General features: G+C 42.3%; 1 protein-coding gene across 1 annotated transcript in view; it reads left to right on the top strand.

The window, feature by feature from the left end:
- Positions 1-1089: 1089 nt before the first annotated feature.
- The window catches only part of RNF182 (ring finger protein 182), a 50112-nt gene continuing 27583 nt past the window's right edge, over positions 1090-23618 (top strand). The window contains exon 1 of the mRNA XM_061398824.1: positions 1090-1181. The gene's annotated coding sequence lies outside the window, so the exon portion shown is untranslated. The remainder of the gene's footprint in view (positions 1182-23618) is intronic.

Genomic DNA, 23618 nt, shown 5'->3' with positions numbered 1-23618 from the left:
CGGTGGTAGCTGTCCTCCAGCTCTGTCCTTCAGAGGAAGTATTACTGTGACCGTGCTAGTACTTTTCCCTCCCTCTCCAAGAATTTCCATAGGAGAGGATGCCTACCAGGTGCCAAGGTCAGCCTCACCCTTTTATCTTCCCCGGAGCACCACGACCTACAGTGCACGGCTCGGGGGCTTGGCACAGAGAGAGCGAGCGAGCCCGCGCTCAAGGTAGGCGCTTAAGCGGTCACGGCCAGTAGCCGAACAGTAGCAGCAGCAGAGATTCACAAGGACAGCCTCCAAGTTGTTTTAGCGTGAGGTTACAAGTGTATCCAGTGTTTAAATTAAAAAAACAAAAACAAAAACACACACCAAAGAACACGAAGCTCCCTTCTCTCTTCTCTTACTGGAGCCCCCCACGAAACATACGGATTTGGGTGGAGCGAGCTCAGACCCGTCGAGGCGCAGCTCGGTCAGGGCGGGAGGCGGCGGGGCGCCGGAGCCTCTTGGCAGCGCCGGGCTTCTGCGGCAGCTCGCAACAGATGCACCGGGACCAGTTGCTCCACACTTTATCTGTTTGCACCGCTTTCTCCTCTCTTCAGTGAATTTCCATGTTGAGGGCACAGCGCCAGAGGGGAGAAAGGTGGGGTGGTGGTGGTGGTGTGGTTGGTGGTGGTGGGCTTTGGGAATGTCCAGTGTGCTAAGCCAAAGAGGGTGCCTACGGGGGATGCCAATAGGCATCGGGCCCGGGGTGGGCTCCTCTCGCCCCCTCTTCCCCTCTTGCTGGGGCCAGACGAACGCTTTGGGCCCTTGAGAGAGGGGCGTGTGCGGTGGTGGCGGCTCCTTGTGGGGTGGTGGGGGGTTGGGGGTGGGGGTGGTCCTTGTCCCCTCGGAGCAGCCAGACTGGGAAGAGGAAGGGCGGGGGTCCCGGACCCGGGATGCCCAGGGGTCCTCGCAGGGCCCGGGATGGGGGCCCGCCCCCCCGGCGGTTGCCATGGTGACGCAGGGTCGGTGGCTCCGCGCCGTGGAAACAAAGCCGCCCGCCCGCTCCTCGCCCGAGCTCCTCCTCCGCCGGCGCCTCCCTCCCCTCCCGGGCGCCGCCGCCGCCGCCGCCGCCGGAGCGGCTCCCCGGCCCGCGCCGCCCGCCGCCGCCGCCGCCGCCGCTCACACACCCGCTGCCGCGGCCGCCCGCGGGTCAGGTGAGGCGAGCGCGCCGGCCGCCCGGGGGTTGGCGGGGGCGGAGGCTCGGGCCGGGCGCCGGGGGGTGGGGACGGGGGGCGTCCACCCGCCGCGGGGAGCGGGTCTCCGGGGAGGGGTGCGCCCCCGCCGGACAAGGTCTCTCCGCCGGGCCGCCCCGCAATCCCGGACGGCGCCCCGGGGCGCGGCGGCGGGCGGCAAACTTCGCGGCGGGCGCGCCCGACGGGCCCGGCCCGTCCCGGTTCCGCTCGACCGAGTGCGGGGCGCTGGGGTGCCCGGAGCCAGCGGGGTGCGCGGGGTGAGGCCGTGCGGAGAGGCGGGGGTGGTACCTGTCTACGTTATCCGTCCTTCTCTGTCTCTTTTGGAGTGTTAGCGAGGCTTTTTTGGCGGGGGTGGGGGGTGGTGGGGCGGGGGGGGAGACAAAAAGATACGAAAATATTTCCCTCTGGGACTTTGATGTTGCCGAGTTGATCCTCTTTGAGGGCGGGATGATGCTATGGGTCGCCAAGGGAACAAATGAGACTTTATTATTATTATTATTTTAAAACAATCTCTGAAAAGTGAGCCCAGGTTTCGATGCCTGGGACGGGAGCATTTTGAGGCGCTTTTAAAGTTCCCTGGGCTTTTGAACATCAGCACCGTTATCTTTGGAATGGGTGCTGGCACCTGTAACTAAATGGGAGAGGTAGCCTGGGATTCCTTCTGGCAATACGAGAGTTAACAGGACCAGTACTTGTAGATTAGATGCTTGGCACCCGTGTCAGCGCTGTTGTTTCTGGAAGGCAATGTGTTCTTGCTTTAAGGAACTGGAAATGCCTTTTTTTTGGTTTCTCTATGTGAGGAAGCAAACCAAAGCACCTCTGAGGGCAGGTGTCTGGGCGGTGTTTGCGTCTGTTTATGAGTGTGGTGAGAGGGTTACGGTCGGTTGTCAAGGGCATAGGGTTACTGGATGGAGACCTGCTCAAGTTATGGGTAGTCTCCTCCTTTGTCAACGGGCCCCAACCTTGCCATCATTTCGTGATATTTAGTTTGTAGCAGACCTAGAGTAGATTAAAAATAGAATTGTGAAGACTTAGATATCATCTTTAGGTGTACTTATGTGGAAGAAGACAGTTTTCATTTTTAAGAAGCTGATCAGTGCAGAAGGAAATAAGGTATTTGTTAATTTTTTTGAAATAGGGGATAATAGGAAGATATTGAATTGTATACCCAACTTAGCAAAATAATCTTTAAGTTGGAAGAGGTCAGAGAAAATTTTATGGAAAGCAAGAAATTGTATTTTTGCTTAAAGGTAGTCAATGAGAAGAAACCATTGGCACTGATCATTTTGAATTGCAGTTAAGTTGATTAGAATTATGGATATTAAAGCTACTTGAGGTGTCAGACATAAAGTGATTATCTGATACTTCTCTCTTTTGGGATTTCAACACCTGTTAGCTGGCTGATTACTAGGTTTCTGAGTCTGTTCATATTTGCTAGTAATTTTAAGTAATGTCACTTCATTAGAAGATTGTATTGGAAACTATTAAGAATTGAGTTGCAGCAACAATTTGCAGATTATTTCACAATTGGTTTTGTTATTAAACTGAATCTTAACCTGTAGAGTGATTCACAGACACTCTGCAATGATGGTAGTGAAATGGTACATTGATTAAAATGAAGTTGATCTGTTTTCAGAAGATAACCAGGAGAGGAAAAATAAGCATTTTTTCACTTGAGCATGAAAGACAACTAGGATGAATATTGAGGCCTTGTCCTGTTCTATAGACAGAATATCGTTTCATGTTTTGTGCTAAAAATAATTAGTTTTGTGTTCTTTCTGAGGCAGCAACAGTACAGCGTTATTCATATCTTTGTTAGCAAATCCAACATTCAAGTGCAAGGATTCTGGACCTGCTTTTCAGCTACATGGGCCCCTCACTATGAGTTCTAGTCTGTGGTCCTTGGTTTGGATTCTGAAGACTGGTGATAGCCAGTGTTAATTCAGCACAGTGATAACTCGTGTTCTGCCTTTGCTACTAGCTCACCCAAGGCACAGGATTCAATATAGTTTGGCATCTTTAAAGCTGGATCACTTTCTGCCAAGAAAATAAAGTCAGTAAACATCAGAAATAAACAGGCATATATTGCAAGCACAGCTTTGTCCTAGTGGTTTATTTACACAAGCTCTGAAGCAAGAAATGAAGCTTTTGTCAGTGAAGTGAAAAACAATAATTTGGCATATTTATATATGTTACTAGCATCACGAGGTATGTGCATGACCAAATCAGTTCAGTTGCTCAGTCGTGTCCGACTCTTTGCGACCCCATGAATCGCAGCACGCCAGGCCTCCCTGTCCATCACCAACTCCCGGAGTTCACTCAGACTCACATCCATCAAGTCAGTGATGCCATCCAGCCATCTCATCCTCTGTCGTCCCCTTCTCCTCCTGCCCCCAATCCCTCCCAGCATCAGAGTCTTTTCCAATGAGTCAACTCTTCGAATGAGGTGGCCAAAGTACTGGAGTTTCAGTTTTAACATCATTCCTTCCAAAGAAATCCCAGGGCTGATCTCCTTCAGAATGGACTGGTTGGATCTCCTTGAATGAAAGCCAAAAAAAAAAAAAAAAAATGCTGTGATATCTATAGAAGCCCCTTAGGAAATGCAGATGGGAGTGTGCAGTAGGTCCCTGGTTGAGATCGGCCACCTGGTGGAAGTAGGGAACAGCACAGAGCATCCTTAGGTGTAATATGCCAGTTGTCACTGGCTCATTCATAGTAGTAGAAATCTTTTGCATTTCTAAGCTTCAGAGCCTTAAAATTAGAAAAGTCTCAATTTTGTAAAATTATTTTATAATTTTGTAACATCATAATTTTATAGTCTTAATTTAATAATTAAAATAAAACCCTGGTCCTAATTTTTGGTATACGTTGTAAAATTTGGTCTGATAATTATAAACACAGCCTGAAGAATTCTGTAACTTGACTTAGCGAGCATGTCCAAAGAGATAAAAGGAGTCAAGAAATGTTCTCATTTAAGTCAGATTAACATTGTTCTTGTGCCACTGAAAGTCATATTTTTAACCATATGAGCCTGCACGGGCAGCATTAGGCCGTTGGAGGCTTTGTTGGCTGTTTCTGGGTCAGTGTTCTCCAGCAATTTCTAGCTCTGTGATAACGTGATGAGTGGTTGGTAATTTAGCGTCTCGTACAACGTGTTGTAGCATTTGTAAAAGTGTATTTGTGCAAAAGATGATAGTTTTTTAAAACATAATTTCTTCACTGCCAAAACACTTGGATTTGGATTTGTGGCTGGGGAGAATAATGTTAGCCCTGGGACTTCAAGGAAAAAATGCTGTAAATGTAAGGTATTGTCAGCTGACCTGCTGTGTGTGGTGAGTATTGATTGTAACCACAGTGCTGAGAAAAGGCATGGGAATCCATGCTTGTGGTGATAGGAAGGGGTGTTTGTGCTACAGACAGTTAGTAGAGATTGACGGAGGCTGAGAAACTTCTGTGGGCGTGTGTTTCATTTTTTTCCTGCTCTCAGTTAAAATGAGGGTAAGATCTCTTAAGCCATTTTGTAAACCACTTTACAAAATGGGAAATGCATATATTTATTCAGTCTGACACAGAATTGGAGTGTTATAAACATAGTTCGAGATCAACGCTTGATTTCCATATGTGCCAGTTCTTTGTAGCAATTATATAGAATAGTTTTGGACATCAGTCAGCAAATGTTTATCAGCTGATCCCTTTTCTTTATTCCATATTGCTTGATAAAGTCACCTGAGATTTTATAGTTGAGGAATTACTTGTTTTCCAACTATTACGATTATTCTTATTATATGTGTAACTCATTGTTTATGATACCTAATACCCAAATATTCTATGTTAGCCTTCCTTTTCTTATGGGGAAAAGTTACCAGTTAATTCTTTAATGCTTTGTAAGTAATTTTATATCCTCCAGGGCTTTTAGAAAATATAAGTTGGTTAATTTGTTTTTCAACCAGAATATTAGAAAACTTACTTTATAATGGTGTGTATTAAAAAACTCATAATTCATGTTATAATCTTTTTTTTTCTTTTTAAGCTTTCTTTATTTTACATTGGAGTATAGCTGATTAACAGTGTTGTAAGAATTTCAGGTGGACAGCAAAGGGACTCAGCCATACATATACATGTATCCATTCTCTCCCAAACTCCCCTCCCATCCAGGCCATGTTATAATCCTTAATTTCACATTCTGGACATGTACAAAGGTCGTGTGGTGGATAGGAAAATCTGGAATCCTGTTAGGTGATGAAGTGCTGTTTTCCCTAACTGCCTAGGTCTAGATCTCTGCTTCTTTCCCTCATAACCAATTGAAGTGAAAGCCAAAGAATCTCAAGATGGAGAGTTCGGTGAGTTAAAAAGTATTGTTCAGTCACTAAGTCGTGTCTGACTCTCTGCAACCTCATGGACTGCTGCACACCAGGCTTCCCTGTCTGGCACTATCTCCTGGAGTTTGCTTAAACTCATGTGCAATCCAACCATCTCATCCTCTGTCACCCCCTTCTTCTCCTGCCCTCTATCTTTCCCAGCATCAGGGTCTTTCCCAATGAGTCACATCAGGTGGCCAAAGTATTGGAGCTTCAACTTCAGCATCAATCCTTCCAATGAATATTTAGGATTGAATTCCTTTAGGATTGAGTTGTTTGATCTCCTTGTTGTCCAAGGGATTTGAGATTAATATATACTGAGACCTTTCAGGACCGGGTGAAGGGGAGGAAAAAGATGGATGACACAGATCATCTCTTCAGCACCTTATGGTCCAGAATCCTAAAGCAACTCCCCAGCGAGTGTTTACATGGTTTCCAGAGACTGATCACTCCTACAGCAGAGAGGCTGTTCTGTTCACTTACCCCCACTTTTCCTTACAACCGAGTAAAAAGTGACTCCCCTGAACTGGGATGTAAGTGCACTTTTAATATTATAAACCACAAGTTAGGACATAAGAATAAAGATTTCCACATGATTATAGTGTATAATTGGTCAGGAAAAGTGAAGTCACTCAGTCATGTCCGATTCTTTGCGACCCCATGGACTGTAGCCTGCCAGGCTCTTCCGTCCATGGAATTTTCCAGGCAAGAGTACTGGAGTGGATTGCCATTTCCTTCTCAAGAGGATCTTCCTGACCCAGGGATCAAACCCGGGTCTCCCGAATTGCAGGCAGACGCTTTACCATCTGAGCCACTGGGGAAGCCCATAATTGGTCAGGGAGACCAGTTAAATAGCCAAGACAGTAATGGAGCTTGAAAAGAAAACTATGGGTTTGTCCCATGTATTTGGGGGTGTTTAAATGAGAAATTGTTTCTCTGAGTATCAGTCTATTGTGAACCATCTTCCCTCTGTTACAGTCATAGCTGTTCAAGGAAGACATGGCATTTTACACAATTTTATTACTATGTGATGTGTCAGGCAGAGTTGAATTGAAGGACAGATGATTACTCAAACTCCTGAATTGTAAATCTCTAATGAAAGGTTTCTGTGTGGTCTCATCTGGCATTTTGTCTTGTTTCATATGGCTTCCTTAGACCCTGGTTAGCATGATTGCAGTTCCATCTCTTTTCTATCAGTCAAACCCTTGCAAGTGCTTCTTAATGGCCAGGCGCTTTTCTGAATACTTCACAAATATCAATCTATTTAATCTTCTTAAGAACTCTGTGAAGTAGGTACTACTGTGATCCCCATTTTAAGAAGGAGGAAACTGATGTGATCTTTCTGTTATATTATTCTAAAAGTACAGAGGCTTCCCAGGTGGCTCAGCAGTACAGAATCCACCTGCCAATGCAGGAGACACAGGAGACACGGGTTCGACTCCAGGGTTGAGAAGATCCCCTGGAGGAGGAAATGGCAACTTACTCCAGTATTCTTGCCTAGAGAATTCCATGGACAGAGGAGCCTGGTGGGCTACAGTCTATGGGGTCATAAGATTAGAACATGACTGAGCACACACAAGCACGCAGGCAAAATATGTACCAGAATCCTGGCTTCTTTATGTCAAGGAATGCAGCAAACTTTGCTTTTTAATTAACTGATATCAAGTGTAGAAATAAAGGCGTCAATTGTAATGGTACTTCGTTTTTCCCCCCTTATTTTAATAAAAAGGAACAAAACCTAAAGCCAGAATGATTTCTTCAAGAATAAAGCAAGAATTATTTCTTCATAGCATATTGTGACCTATGTCAGTATTTTCTTTACTTAAAAACTAGAACAGACTAATTTATGGAAAAGATACTTTTGAAGATAGTTGTTCTTTCACTTATTATTTGTATTCATATATTAAAAGAATGTATATTTTCGGTGGTGTTAGCTTTGCTATATACATGTGAAGGTATCTTTTACATTTGTCTATTTGGGATTGCCTTATGTGGTGTATCATCAGTCTAGGCACACCTTTTTAAAAAGAATGAAATGTAGTTGATTTGCAGTATTATATTAGTTTTCAGGTGGACAGCACAGTGAGTCAGTATTTTTGCAGGTTATAATCATGGTATGGAGAAGGAAATGGCAATCCACTCCAGTATTCTTGCTTAGAGAATCCTGTGGACAGAGGAGCCTGGTGGGCTGCTGTCCATGGGATCGCACAGAGTCAGACATGACTGAAGTGACTTAGCATGCACGCATGCATTGGAGAAGGAAATGGCAACCCACTCCAGTATTCTTGCCTGGAGAATCCCAGGGACAGAGGAGCCAGGTAGGCTGTCGTCTATGGGGTCCCACAGAGTGAAGCGACTTAGCAGCAGCAGGAGCAGCAGCATAATCGTTGTAAGCTACTACAAGATAATGGCTATCATTCCCTGAGCTGTAGGCTCGTCTGGTCTTTTCTCAGTAGCTCTCTCATGTCCTGAGGACCAGGTAATATTCCCTTCTCACTCATTCTCTTCCAAGAGAACTCTGTCTATACCTATTTAAAAAACAAACCAAAACCGAAAAACAACTTAGCATGTTGTTTGAAAACACATATATCTTTTTTGTGTGTGTGTGAAGTGAAAGTGAATGTTGCTCAGTCCTGTCCAACTTTTTGCAACCCCGTGGACTATATAGTCCATGGAATTCTCCAGGCCAGAATACTGGAGTGGGCTGCCTTTCCCTTCTCCAGGGGATCTTCCCAAACCAGGGATTGAACCCAGGTCTCCTGCATTGCAGGCGGATTCTTTACCAGCTGAGCCACAAGGGAAGTCAAGGAATACTGAAGTGGGTAGCCTATCCCTTCTCCAGCGGATCTTCCCAACCCAGGAATCGAACCAGGGTCTCCTGCATTGCAGGTGGATTCTTTACCAAATGTGTGCCAGACTGTAAACAAGAACTATGCCTTATTCATTTCCAAAGATAAGATAAATACAAATGTGCTTTCCTTAAATGAATGCCTAAAAGATTTTTTATGTGATATAAAAAGATTATTTTAAAGTCTAGTTCCAAAGTCAGTATTGAGGACCTTACAAGTGTCAATGTTAGGGTCTTAGGAAAGTGACTCAGGTTTCCTGCACGCGTGCATCCTAAGTCATGTTCGAGTCTGTGCGACCCTATGGACTGTAGCCCACTAGGCTCCTCTGTCCATGGGGATTCTCCAGGCAAGAATAGTGGAGTGGGTTGCCGTGACCTCCTCCAGGGATCTTCCCCACCCAGGGGTGGAACTCGCCTCTTTTGTCTCCTGCATTGGCAGAGAGACCACAGCACCATGGGGGAAACAGAGCAGCACTACTTCAGTTATCCAAGCTCCAGTGTGTCATCAGGGCGCTGCAAAATCACTGTAGCTTTTAGTTATTTGAAATACAACATAAGAAATCAAAGATCATTGTTTCATTTTCAATTTATTTGGATTTCTGATGGTCATATCTTAAAAGGTTATGTATGTGTGTGTGGCTCACCCTGGTGGCTCAGAGGTTAAAACGTCTGCCTGGAATGCAGGAGACCCAGGTTTGATCCCTGGATCGGGAAGATCCCCTGGAGAAGGAAATGGCAACCCACTCCAGTCCTCTTGCCTAGAGAATCCCATGAAGGGAGGAGCCTGGTAGGGAACAGTCCATGGGGTCGCAAAGAGTCGGACGCGACTAAGCGACTTCACCTCACCTATGTGTGTGTGTGTGTGTGTGTGTGTATACGCGACTGAGCGACTTCACCTCACCTGTGTGTGTGTATGTGTGTGTGTGTGTGTATGTATATATATCACAAAAAACTCTAGCTAGCTTAATTTTGAAGCACAAGCGGTAATCAAGATTGCCGGGAAAAATATCAATAATCTCAGATATGCAGATGACACCACCCTTATGGCCGAAAGTGAAGAAGAACTAAAGAGACTCTTGATGAAAGAGGAGAGTGAAAAAGCTGGCTTAAAACTCCACATTCAGAAAATGAAGATCATGGTATCCGGTCCCATCACTTCATGGCAAATAGATGGGGAAACAATGGAAACAGAGACTTTATTTTTTTGGGCTCCAAAGTCACTGCAGATGGTGACTGCAGCCATGAAATTAAAAGACTCTTGCTTCTTGGAAGAAAAGCTATGACCAACCCAGACAGCATATTGAAAAGCAGAGACATTACTTTGCTGACAAAGGTCCATCTATTCAAAGCTATGGTTTTTCCAGTAGTCATGTATGGATATGAGAGTTGGACTAGAAAGAAAGCTGAGCGCCAGAGAATTGATGCTTTTGAACTGTGGTGTTGGAAAAGACTCTTGAGAGAGTCCCTTGGACTGCAAGGACATCCAACCAGTCCATCCTAAAGGAAATCAATCCTGAATATTCATTGGAAGGACTGATGCTGAAGCTGAAACTCCAGTACTTTGGCCACCTGATGTGAAGAACTAACTCATTAGAAAAGACCCTGATGCTGGGAAAGATCGAAGGCGAGAGGAAAAGAGGACGACAGAGGATGAAATTGTTGGATGGCATCACCAATTCGATGGACATGAGTTTGAGTAAGTTCCGGGAATTGGTTATGGACAGGGAAGCCTTTCTGCAGTCCATGGGGTTGCAAAGAGTTGGACATGGCTGAGTGACTAAACGGAACTGAGCTGAAGTTTATACTCGCAGTTATGCATAAGCTTTTGATTATTCAAGTCAAAGAGAGCAAAAAATGGATCTTTAAAAATCATCTACATTTGTCTTTACATTGCTTTTACTATTTTATCTTCTATCTACCCCACCCCGTTATAAACTCATGTTCTCACTGTCTCCATAGAAGAGTGATCAAGTGTTTTACTTTCAGGGGGCTTTTCTTATTTAAGCTATATGAAAAGCAAAATTAAATAAAAGACAGGTGTCCATAAAAGCAAGTAAGGAAACACAGTTCTGTAGGTTCTTTTAATAATAAATATTGTGATAGCTATAATTTATTGATCACTTACCTGGCACCCCAGTAGTCCATTTAGTATGTTATACAAACTATCTCTTGATCTTCACAATCACTCTTCTTTCCTCATCTATAAAATGCTAATAAATAGCTTATCCAAGATCACACAAGGTTGGTAAATTTAAAACCATCATCTGTGTGATAAGTCACAATCTGAAATTGACTATGCTTGCTTTGTTAATCGGAGAAGGCAATGGCACCCCACTCCAGTACTTTTGCCTGGAAAATCCCATGGACGGAGGAGCCTGGTGGGCTGCAGTCCATGGGATCGCTGGGAGTCAGACACGACTGAGCAACTTCACTTTCACTTTTCACTTTCATTCATTGGAGAAGGAAATGGCAACCCACTCCAGTGTTCTTGCCTGGAGAATCCCAGGGACGGGGGAGCCTGATGGGCTGCCGTCTATGGGGTCGCACAGAGTTGGACATGACTGAAGCGACTTAGCAGCAGCAGCAGCAGCAGCAGCTTTGTTAATTGCCAGTCAACAAAGAACGCCTTCCTGCTGCAGTGAACATGCATTTTAATTACCTTTGCTTTGGAAAGAGTGGCTGCCTGGTGGGGAAGATTCAGGATGGTAGGTATGGTCAGTATTGAAGGGGGAGATGGTTCTCAGGAGGTAATCAAAACCATAGTCCTTGTTTATGCTCATTGCCTCAGACCCCCAGATAGGGTTTTGGTGTAGAAGGAGGGGGCAAAGTCTCCCCCTCCCCCAATCTATTTTTAGAATTAAAAACAAAATTAAAAGGAATTATCTTCTCTTTCCTGAGTTTATTTTGTTTTATTTTGTACTGTGCCCTGGATTCAGAATTAACGCCCCCCACCCCCGGCAACACACACCCAAAAAGAGGCCAGATGAGATGTTGTAGGATGAAAAGAAATGCAATGAAAAGTAACTCAATACGTGTCATTTCCCTCAGGCTGGACTTCTTTGAGGGTCAGAGCAACATGTTCTCTGTCGCTGCGGGAGAGTTCCTTGTCTTAGAACGCCAGCAGCCTGGAGTCGCAAGGTCAGGATGAAGTTGGAAGCCTTGGAAACTGCTCTCATTTGGGTCCCTCCCTTGTGCATCACGGGTTTTTCCTGGAATTCCTAGCGCAAACCTTTCTTGATAGTTACTGGGAAAAAAAGAGAAACGAGATTTTTCGTTAACATCTTAACAGCATGTAAAAGCTCACCTTTTTGAACAACTAGTTATTTTTGTCAGGATGAGCTCTTTCTTTCATGTTCAAGGGCAGTCTGAGAGTCAGCAAAGCACAGTGGTTAAGAGCGTGAATTTTGATGCCAGACAGCTTGTATTTGAACTCCGGCCGTGCTACCATCTAGCTCTATGACCTTAGGGTGGTGGCTGAATAATGCTGTGCCTTCATTTCTTGACTTATAAAATGGGGAGAATATTACTTACGTGGTTGGGTTGTGAGGGTTAAGTGAATTAATATTTGTAAAGTCTTATTAGCTGTTAAGAATCAATTTTGTCTGCAGAAAGGACAATTTCGGTAATATTTTAAGTTTTTACAGGTAAAAATAAATATCGAGTTGCCTTTAAGCGTTTAAGTTACATATCTTCTTATTCTGCTTATAAATCTGCTAAATGTGAGCAATCACAATCCCTTTTTCTTTGATGAAACTTTAGTTCAAATTGAACAGATTGAGTTCCTTAAACTATCAGTCTCGTTTGTAAACTTAGTTAAATTTAAACCCTAAAATATTTTCAATTGTATATATTTATTTAATATATTTGATTTTCTTTTTAAACAAATCAGATGCTCAGTGGGCAAATGTATGATTCAAATGAGTGAAGCCTTTCCAAGTACTTAGCTCAATTTCCTTTGACTATTCCATCACTTACAAAATTAATATTTTATAGACATAGCCAAATCCTCTTAAACACTTCAATCTAAATAAATCATATGTCTAAATATAGCTCACATTTTAAGGAGAATCACATGTCAGTTTATGTCAGATTCTGTTAAACATTAAAAACGTAATAATTATGCACAAACTGTTCCAGTTAATATAAAACATATTTCTAAAATATTCTAAAAAATATTAACGTGAGTCTCATTTTCCTTGTGGTCTCTGTGCTACTGTGCACGCCCAGTCTCGTCTGACTCTTTTCAATCCCGTGGACCGGAGCCCACCACGCTCCTCTGTCCGTGGAATTTTCCAGGCAAGAATACTGGAGTGGGTTGCCATTTCCTACTTCAAGGGTTCTTCCTGACCCAGGATCCAACTTGAGTCTCTTGAATCTCCTGCATTGGCAGGGGGGTTCTTTACTCCTTTGCCACCTGAGAGTCTCTGTTTGATTCTAAACCTTCTCTAGATTGGAGAGGCACTTACCCATTAGAAAGAAGTGTATTATTTCGGGTAAGCTGGAGGTACCATTTTAGGTGAACTTTTGTTATCATCCCATTCCACATTGATTTCAAGTTACTGTTTGACTGTTTTTCATTAAAATACGGCTCCTTATGGATCACAGATTTAAGGCTTAGATACTGCACGTGGGCTGCGTACATCCTGAGTAATATTCCCGTGACCTTCGTGCACAGGCTTCACCCATTTTTTGTAGTCACCATGACAACCAGTGATTCCAAACCATGCTCTTTAGATATAGTATTGGCATTTTAATCTTTAGACCAATGCTGTCCAATATGTAATTTTACATTTCAGGTAGGCATATTTTTACTTTTGAAGGTGTCAACCCTATATTTAGCCCATGAATTTTTTGGTTTTATAAGAGAATATATTTATTTACATAGGTAAAATAAATTATATATATACTGTTTAATAGTTTAGCATATTAAAATACTAACTACAGCATCAATGATATTTCCGTGAATAGAATTGGAGTTTCTTATTAAACTGATTCTACAAATACATTTTCATCAATTGATGTGTTTTATAAGACATATTTCATGTAGCAGCTATTTTTTTTTAGATGGAGCCATCTTTTGAAATCAGGATAGAAAAATAAAATTAAAATAACTGTGGTTAAATTGTGGGATTTAGGTTAAATATATTGTGGTAGTGCCTTTTTTAAAAGTTTTACTGAAGATTCCTTAAAAAAAAAAGTAAGATAGAGCTACCATATGACCCAGCAGTTCTACTCCTGGGCGTGCATCTAGAGAAAACTCTCAAGATTGAAAAGATACATGCATCCCAATGTTCATAGAAGCACTGTTTACATAGCCAAGATATGGAAGCAACCTAAATAGCCATTGACAGATGAATGGATAAAGATGTGGTGTATGTATATATGTACATATATATATATATACATATAAACAATGGGAAACGTCAGTTAAGTTCAGTTCAGTCGCTCAGTTGTGTCTGACTCTTTGTGACCCCTTGAACCACAGCATGCCAGGCCTCGCTGTCCATCACCAACTCCCGGAGTCCACCCAAACCCATGTCCATTGAGTCAGTGATGCCATCCAACCATCTCATCCTCTGTCGTCCCCTTCTCCTCCTGCCCTCAATCTTTCCCAGCATCAGGGTCTTTTCAAATGAGTCAGCTCTTCACATCAGGTGGCCAAAGTAGAGTTTCAGCTTCAACATCAGTCCTTCCAGTGAATACCCAGGACTACTCAGTCCTAAAAAAGATTGAAACAATGCCATTTGCAGCAACATGGACGGACCGAAGGTTTATACTAAGCGAAGTAAGTCAGGCAAAGGGAAATATCACATGATATCACACGTGGACTCTGAAATACGATACAAATACACTTTTTTACAAAACAGAAACAGACTCACAAACAGAAAACAAACTGGCCAGGTTGGTGAGAGTAGGCAAGAGGTAAAAGGAGGGAACTTTGCATATTGAAATCCTAGAATCTATTCTAGGGAGAATATGGCTTCTAGAACAGGTAGAGTTGGGGAGGGGATGGAGTGAAGTGGGGAGGGGATGGAGTGAAGTGGGGAGGGGATGGAGTGAAGTGGGGAGGGGATGAGGGAGTGGCTGGTGAGGAAGCAGAAGTCAGATTAGGAAGACATTAAAATGTTTTCAAGCTGGAATCAAGATTTCAGGGAGAAAGATCAACAACCTCAGATATGCAGATGATAGCACTCTAATGGCAGAAAGTGAAGAGGAACTAAAGAGCATCTCGATGAGGGTGAAAGAGGAGAGTGAAAAAAGCTGACTTGAAATTCAACATTCAAAAAAACGATGATCATGGCATCCAGTCCCATCTCTTCATGGCAAATAGAAGGGAAAAAGGGGAAGCAGTGACAGATTTTATTTTCTTGGGCTTCAAAACTTCTGTAGATGGTTCCTGCAGCCGTGAAATTAAAAGACACTTGCTCCTGGGAAGGAAAGCTATGACAAGTTTAGACAGTGAATTAAAAAGCAGAGACGGCACTTCGCTGACAAAGGTCTGTATGGTCAAAGCTATGGTTTTTCCAGTAGTCATGTATGGATGTGAGTGCATGTGTGTGTACTCAGCCATGTCCGAGTCTTTGTGACCCTGTGGACAGTAGCCCACAAGGCTCCTCTGTCCATGAAATTTTCCAAGCAAGAATACTGGAGTGAGTTGCCATTGCCTTCTCCAGAGGATCTTCCCAACCCAGGGATCAAACCCATATCTCCTGCACTGACAGGCAGATTCTTTACAGATGTGAAAGTTGGACCATAAACAAGGCTGAGCACCAAAGAATTGATGGTTTCGAGTTGTAGTGCAGGAGAAAACTCTTGAGAGTCCCTTGGACTGCAAAGACATCAAACCAGCCAGTCCTAAAGGAAATCAACCCTGAACATTCACTGGAAGGACTGAAGCTGAAGCTTAATACTTTGGCCACCTGATTTGAAAAGCTGACCCTTTGGAAAAGACCCTCATGTTGCGAAAGAGTGAAGTCAACAGGAGAAGGAGGTGGCAGAAGATGAGATGGTTAGTCATGTCCACTGACTCAGTGGACATGAATTTGAGCAAACTCTGGGAGACAGTGGAAGACAGAGGAGCCTAGTGTGCTACAGTCCCTGGAGTTGCAAAGAGTTGGACAAGACTTAGTGACTAAACAACAGCACGGTATTTTCAGCCGGGGCATAAGTGATTGCTTTTGAGTTCTAGAAAATCTCTCTGGTTGCTGAGTGTAGACTTTTCAGAATCACTTTCTTTTATCTGTTTTGTGTTTTGTGTATCACGTAGAGACTTAAGGAAGCATTGTTTTTCTTTTTAAGTAAACTTGTGTCATTAATAGTTAGCATGCAGCCAGAAAGGTATACAAGGCAGAACGTGACATACAGCTCTATGCATTTTCACTAAGTCACTAGTTATCACCTGTGTAATCATCTGTTTTACCTTTCGCATTTAGATCTATAATCCTCTTGGAATTGAGTTTTGTATATGGTGTGAGGTAGGGGTGAAGGTTATTTATATCTATGTAAATATCCTGTTGACTCAGCATTATCTGTTATAAAGATCATCCTTTCTCCCCTAAATTGCAGTGGCCCTTCTTTCATCAATCAAATAATCATGTAATGTTTGTGAATCTGTTTCTGGACTCTCTATATTCTGTTCTACTGGGCTATTTCTTTAATAAAATGCCTTAAATTATTGTCGTTCTGATGTCAGGTTGAGTAAGTCTTTCATTTTTGTTTTTCTCCTTTTTTTGTCTTTTTCTTAGTGTTTAGCATTTACATAAAAATCCTAGAATCATTCTATCAATTTCCACACACACAAAACCTGGCCGAGGCTTGGGTTGGGATTGCATTGAATTTGTAGATCAGTTTGGGAGAGTTTACTGTCTTTACGATATTGACTCTTCTAATCAATGAATGCTACAGGTTGTCTTTAATATTTTCAAGTTCTATTGGTAGCATTCGTGTATATCTTTCATCAACTTATATTCTTTTTGTTGTTATTGCAAATGACATCTTTTACCATTTCATCTTCTAATTTTTGTTGCCTGTACAAATCTGTTGCAATGTGATAGATTTTCTTGTATTGACCTCGTTTCCAAGGATTTTGCTCCATTCACTTCTTAGTCTTAATAGTTTACCCATAGATTCATTTGGATTTTCTTTGTGCATGATCATTTTATGTAGGGAAGAGTTTTATTTTTTACTGTCCAGTTCTTATACTTTCCATTTATTTATTTTTTATTGCCTTTTTGCACTAGGGCCTCAGTTATAATTTTGAATAGTAGTGATGATAACATATATTTCTGGTTCCCAAAATCAGGAAGGAGAGCTTTCAGTATTTAAAGTAGGGCATTTACTTAGGAGTCTGGTTGAAAACTTTTTTGTTAAAGAAAACTCTCTAATTTCTAATTTGATAGGCAGTTAACTATGAACATGTTTTGACTTTTATCAAATGCTTTTTCTGCAGCTACTGGATTGTCATATAATTTGTTTCTCCTTTATTTTGTCAACATGGTAATCATATTAAAAAACATTAAAACAGTCTCATGTTCCTGTCATAAACCCAACAGATGTGCTATCATGTTTGTGTTTGATTGGATTCAATTTGCTAATATTTTAAGATTTTGCTTCTGTGTTTGGGAAGGGAGGTTAGCTTGTGGTTTTCCTTTTGTGTAATGAACTTGCCTTGTTTTGGCATCAAGGATATGCTGGTCTTATAAAATCAATGGGGAAGTGTTTCCCTCTTTTGTTCAGTTCTCTGGAAGAGATTGGTATTACTTCTGTCTTCAGTGTTTGATAGAAAATTTATTAGTGAAGGCGTCTGAGACTGGAGTTTTCTTTGTAGCAAAGTTTTATATTATGGATGTAATTATATTAAGTACAGGCCTAGACATATTTCTATATACCGTTTCTTGTGTCCAGTTTAACCTTTTTTGGACTAAAATTAGATGTTGTCTACCTTTTTTGAGAAAGATACTTAGATTATTGATTTTCAGTCTGCATTTCTAATGTATGCATTCACAACTCTACATTTTCCTTTAAACTGTGGTTTTAATAGCATCCTAGAAGTTTTGATGTTGTATTTTAATTTTTCTGCTCAAGATGTTTTAAAATGGTCATGGTACTTTTTTCCTTTGACCTTTAGGTAACTTAGACACTTGCTATGAAGTCTGTCTCCCCATGATGAGTCTACACACTGATGTCTCTGCTGAGTTTTTTTCCCTCGTCTTTTATTTTTAAAGCTTGGCTTCCTGGGGATCTTTTCTGTGTGTGCATAGCTGTACGTTCAGCCAGAGACAGAGGTTGTGTGCAATTTTCTCAAGCCAGGAAGACTTCCCCTCTCTATGGAGAGAGCTGCATGTGGCCTGGGAAGTCCATTCGAGTTCAGGGCATTTTCAAGTCTGCTCTTGTTTTTACTTCCACGGGCACTCATGTCTTCTCTATGCAGGTATTCAGACTCTGCTGTGAATGTGTTCGTGTGTTACACATTAGTCTCTGAGATGTATGTGCTCAGCCTCTGGTTAACCCCAGGCTATGTGGAAAAGTTTTCAAGCCTGTCTTTGCCATCTTAACTTCCGGAACATCCTGCCTATGGCTTGTCTCAAATTGTTTTCTTAGGCTAGCAGAAATGCTGTCTCTCTTAGCTTGTAACCGAGATCACCACCTTGAACAACACTGTTTCGTATCAAGTGAGCTTCCGTGACAGTGGCAGTGGAGCTGCTGTTTCTCGCAATTGGTCGTGCCCTGGGTGAAGTAGCATGCTGCTGGGCGGGGGCGGGGGGTGATGGGAGGGCCCAGGCAAGAGCTCTCAATACTTAGGTTAAGCTCGCCAGAGTTCTCCTTCTGTTTGTTGTTTGCTGGAATTTTCAGAATGCTGAAATGATTGTATTTGACAGTTCTGACTGGCTTTATAGTTGCTTTGTGGGGAGATGATTTATCAACCTCTTCATCATGCCAAAGTGAATCTGTTCTAGCTATTGTATTTTTGAGATTTACAGTCTTTATTTGATTTTTACCTTTCCTTTTTCTCTTTAAAACAGGTCCCAGTTCTCTGGTGTAATTCTTCACTTGTCATTTTGGTTTTTTTTGGACATATTAATCATATTTCTTTTAATGTCCATGTTGGATAACTTCCAGTATTTGGATCACCAGTGGGGTCACTTTATCTCATGTCTCCCCACCCCACACCTCTGCCCTGATTTTGGACATTTGGTCTTATCCCCTCACACGATATTTTTGCTAGAGTGTCAGAGCGTGTATTTGTAAAAATTGTAAGAAGCTCTGAATGATGCAATCTTTCTTCAGAGTGCAGTAAGTTTTCTTCTGGAAGACAGTTAGGGGGCTGCTTGTTTTGATTCGGTCAAGAATCGAGACGATGTGATTCTGAGTTTCGTTTGTTTTCCTGGCTGCGCTGAGTCTTCACTGCTTTTGTGCAGGCTTTCTCTAGTTGTGACACATGGAGGCTCTCCTTCCTTGTGGTGCTCGGGCTCTCCTTGCGGTGGCTGTTCCTGTTGGGGAGCCCGGGCTCTAGTGTGCTGGCTTCAGTAGTTGTAGCGCTCGGGCTTATCTGCCCCGAGGCATGTAGAATCTTCCCCCACCAGGGATCGAACCCGTGTCCCCTGCATTGGTGGGTGGATTCTGGTCCACCGTGGCAGAGTTTTATTCTTCTTGAGGAATATCTTACTTTGATATTCTTTTATTCCTGAGGCACAAGCTTTTAGAGATCCCAATTGAAACCTAAGGTGTTTGCTGGGGGCTTCCTCCTTGGTGAGCCTGAGCCCCACTTTCTTTTCTTCAGTCCTACAGATCTACCAAAATCTCTGCTGAGTATTTTAACCTCACGTGTGCCACTGTTTTCTGGCTTCTCAGAGTGTGCAGCTTAGGAATCTTGAAGGGAAATGTTTTGTGGAATGTTAGTCTTGCTCTCTGCACCTATCTTTTCTTTGGTGTCTTGGCTCATCCAGTCCTACTCACTTTGGTAAACCTGAACTCTAATTCTTGAGCACATACCGCTGAACCAAAATATTTGAACCACCACTTTCTTCATGGTCTACTGGCCCCCAAGTGTACACAGAAATTGTGTGCACTTGACCATCGACGTGGCAGATCATGGCAAGTTACCCACTTTAGTGCTTTTCCCTTCTCTCCAGCAACTTGTCTCTCAAGTCCTGGTTGCTTGGGTTGCTGTTTAAGGACTCGAACAGTTTTTTGCTTTTTTCAATCTTATCTCCTCTTTCTTCATGGGATTACTGGTCTGATAGCAACTACTTCACTCTTTATGGAAGTGGAGCTCCACAAAAGTATTCTTAGTGTCATTATACTTTATTTGATCTAAGTTGACAGATGTATGATCATGCAATTTTTTTCTCTAGATTAGAATCTTGGAATAATCAAGGAGTCTCTTGAAGATACAATAACTAGACTGGAAAGACTGAAAAATCATCTTGCAAAATTTGAACTAGGGAAATTTTACTCAAAATATATCAGTAGCTAAGAGACAAAATTGTTTTGCATAAATTGACCTGCAGTGTTATTATAATTTTGGTCTTATGAATGCTTTATTTTGAATTACTTCTTACAGTAAAATTAATCATGACTATATAAGGAAATTTTACAAAAATTTGATAATGACTTTTAGTGTGTGGATCACAGCAAACTATGGAAAATTCTGAAAGAGATGAGAATACCAGACCACCTTACCTACCTCTTAAGAAACCTGTTTGCAGGTCAAGAAGCAGCAGTTAGAATCGGACATGGAACAGCAGACATGGAACAACAGTTAGAATTGGACATGGTTCCAAATTGGGAAAGGAGAATGTCAAGACTGTGTATTTTCACCCTGATTATTTAACTTATATAGAGTACATCATGCAAAATGCCGGGCTGGATGAATCTCAGGTTGGAATCAAGATTACCAGGAGAAATATCAATAACCTCAGATATGCAGATGACACCACCTTAATGGCAGAAAGCATAGAAGAACTAAAGAGCCTCTTGATGAAGGTGAAAAAGGAGAGTGAAAAAGCTGGCTTAAAACTCAACATTCAAAAAACGAAGATCATGGCATCCAGTCCCATCAGTTCAGTTCAGTTCAATTGCTCAGTCATGTCAACTCTTTGCAACCCCATGAATGGCAGCACGCCAGGCCTCCCTGTCCATCACCAACTCCCGGAGTCCACCCAAACCCATGTCCATTGAGTCGGTGATGCCATCCAACCATCTCATCCTTTGTCATCCCCTTCTCCTCCTGCCCCCAATCCCTCCCAGCATCAGGGTCTTTTCCAATGAGTCAGCTCTCCGCATCAGGTGGCCAAAGTATTGGCGTTTCATCTTCAACATCAGTCCTTCCAGTGAACATCCAGGACTTTAGGATGGACTGATTGGATCTCCTTGCAGTCCAAGGGACTCTCAAGAGTCTTCTCCAACAACATAGTTCAAAAGCATCAATTCTTTCGTGCTCAGCTTTCTTTATAGTCCAACTCTCACATCCATACATGACCACTGGAAAAACCATAGCCTTGACTAAGATGGACCTTTGTTGACAAAGTAATGTCTCTGCTTTTTAACATGCATCACTTCATGGCAAATAGATGGGGAGACAGTGGAAACAGTGACAGACTTTATTTTCTTGGGCTCCAAAATCACTGCATTTGGTGACCGCAGCCGTGAAATTAAAAGATGCTTGCTTCTTGAAAGAAAAGCTATGACCAACCTAGACAGTGTATTAAAAAGCAAAGAGATCACTTTGCTGACAAAGGTCTGTACAGTCAAAGCTATGGTTTTTCCAGTAGTTATGTATGCATGTGCAAGTTGGACCATAATGAAGGCTGAGCGCCAAAGAATTGCTGCTTTCCAACTGCAGTGCTGGAGAAGACTCTTGAGAGTCTTTTGGACAGCAAGGGGATAAAACCAGTCATTCCTAAAGGAAATCAACCCTGAATATTCATTGGGAAGACTATTGTTGAGGCTAAAGCTCTGATACTTTGGCTACCTGATGCGGAGAGCTGACTCATTGGAAAAGACCCTGATGCTGGGAGGGATTGGGGGCAGGAGGAGAAGGGGACGACAAAGGATGAGATGGTTGGATGGCATCACCGACTCAGTGGACGTGAGTTTGAGCAAATTCCCGGACATAATGAAGGACAGGGAGGCCCGGCATGTCCAGCGGGTCACAAAGAGCTGGACACGACTGAGTGACTGAACAACAGCAAAGAATCATATTGTTTTTACGATTTGGAAAACACAAATATTTATAGTGTCAAATTATTGTTTAGGTTTTTTTATTTTAAGTGAAACAACACAGAATGCTTAATTTTTAGAGCTAGTTAATTTTGGATCTAATACTTTTTATTATAGAAAGTAAAAATCAATCTTGAAAATAGCTTTTAAAAATTATTAGGTAAGGTTCATCAGTTGTAACAAATACACTGCTCAGATGAATGACACGGATTATGTGGGGGGATGTGCAGGTGTGATGGGAAACGGTAAGTGGGAAATCTCTGTATCTTACTCTCAATTTTGTTGTGAGTCTTAAACTGCTCTAAAAAAAATTAAAGTCTTCAAAAAATTGTTAGATACACAGAATTACATTCACCTACTACAGGAGACAGGGATCAAGACCATTCCCATGGAAAAGAAATGCAAAAAAAGCAAAATGGCTGTCTGGGGAGGCCTTACAAATAGCTGTGAAAAGAAGAGAAGCGAAAAGCAAAGGAGAAAAGGAAGGATATAAACATCTGAATGCAGAGTTCCAAAGAATAGCAAGAAGAGATAAGAAAGCCTTCTTCAGCGATCAATGCAAAGAAATAGAGGAAAACAACAGAATGGGAAAGACTGGGGATCTCTTCAAGAAAATCGGAGATACCAAAGGAACATTTCATGCAAAGATGAGCTTGATAAAGGACAGAAATGGTATGGACCTAACAGAAACAGAAGATATTAAGAAAAGATGGCAAGAATACACAGAAGAACTGTACAAAAAAGATCTTCACGACCTAGATAATCACGATGGTGTGATCACTGACCTAGAGCCAGACATCGTGGAATGTGAAGTCAAGTGGGCCTAAGAAAGCATCACTATGAACAAAGCTAGTGGAGGTGATGGAATTCCAGTGGAGCTATTCCAAATCCTGAAAGATGATGCTGTGAAAGTGCTACACTCAATATGCCAGCAAAAACTCAGCAGTGGCCACAGGACTGGAAAAGGTCAGTTTTCATTCCTTAATGCCAAAGAATGCTCAAACTACCGCACAATTGCACTCATCTCACACACTAGTAAAGTAATGCTCAAAATTCTCCAAGCCAGGCTTCAGCAATATGTGAACCGTGAACTTCCTAATGTTCAAGCTGGTTTTAGAAAAGGCAGAGGAACCAGAGATCAAATTGCCAACATCTGCTGGATCATTGAAAAAGCAAGAGAGTTCCAAAAAAACATCTATTTCTGCTTTATTGACTATGCCAAAGCCTTTGACTGTGTGGATCACAATCAACTGTGGAAAATTCTTCAAGAGATGGGAATACCAGACCACCTGATCTGCCTCTTGAGAAATTTGTATGCAGGTCAGGAAGCAACAGTTAGAATTGTACATGGAACAACAGACTGGTTCCAAATAGGAAAAGGAGTTCGTCAAGGCTGTATATTGTCACCCTGTTTATTTAACTTATATGCAGAGTACATCATGAGAAACGCTGGACTGGAAGAAACACAAACTGGAATCAAGATTGCCAGGAGAAATATCAATAACCTCAGATATGCAGATGACACCACCCTTATGGCAGAAAGTGAAGAGGAACTCAAAAGCCTCTTGATGAAAGTGAAAGTGGAGAGTGAAAAAGTTGGCTTAAAGCTCAACATTTAGAAAACGAAGATCATGGCATCCGGTCCCACCACTTCATGGGAAATAGATGGGGAAACAGTGGAAACAGTGTCAGACTTTATTTTTCTGGGCTCCAAAATCACTGCAGATGGTGACTGCAGCCATGAAATTAAAAGACGCTTACTCCTTGAAAGGAAAGTTATGACCAACCTAGATAGCATATTAAAAAGCAGAGACATTACTTTGCCAACAAAGGTTCGTCTAGTCTAGGCTATGTTTTCCTGTGGTCATGTATGGCTGTGAGAGTTGGACTGTGAAGAAGGCTGAGCGCCGAAGAATTGATGCTTTTGAACTGTGGTGTTGGAGAAGACTCTTGAGAGTCCCTTGGACTGCA

This window comes from Bos javanicus, chromosome 23 (genome assembly GCF_032452875.1).
Source record: "Bos javanicus breed banteng chromosome 23, ARS-OSU_banteng_1.0, whole genome shotgun sequence".
NCBI classification, from domain to species: Eukaryota; Metazoa; Chordata; class Mammalia; order Artiodactyla; family Bovidae; genus Bos; species Bos javanicus.
This window is presented reverse-complemented; position numbering and strand designations above follow the sequence as displayed.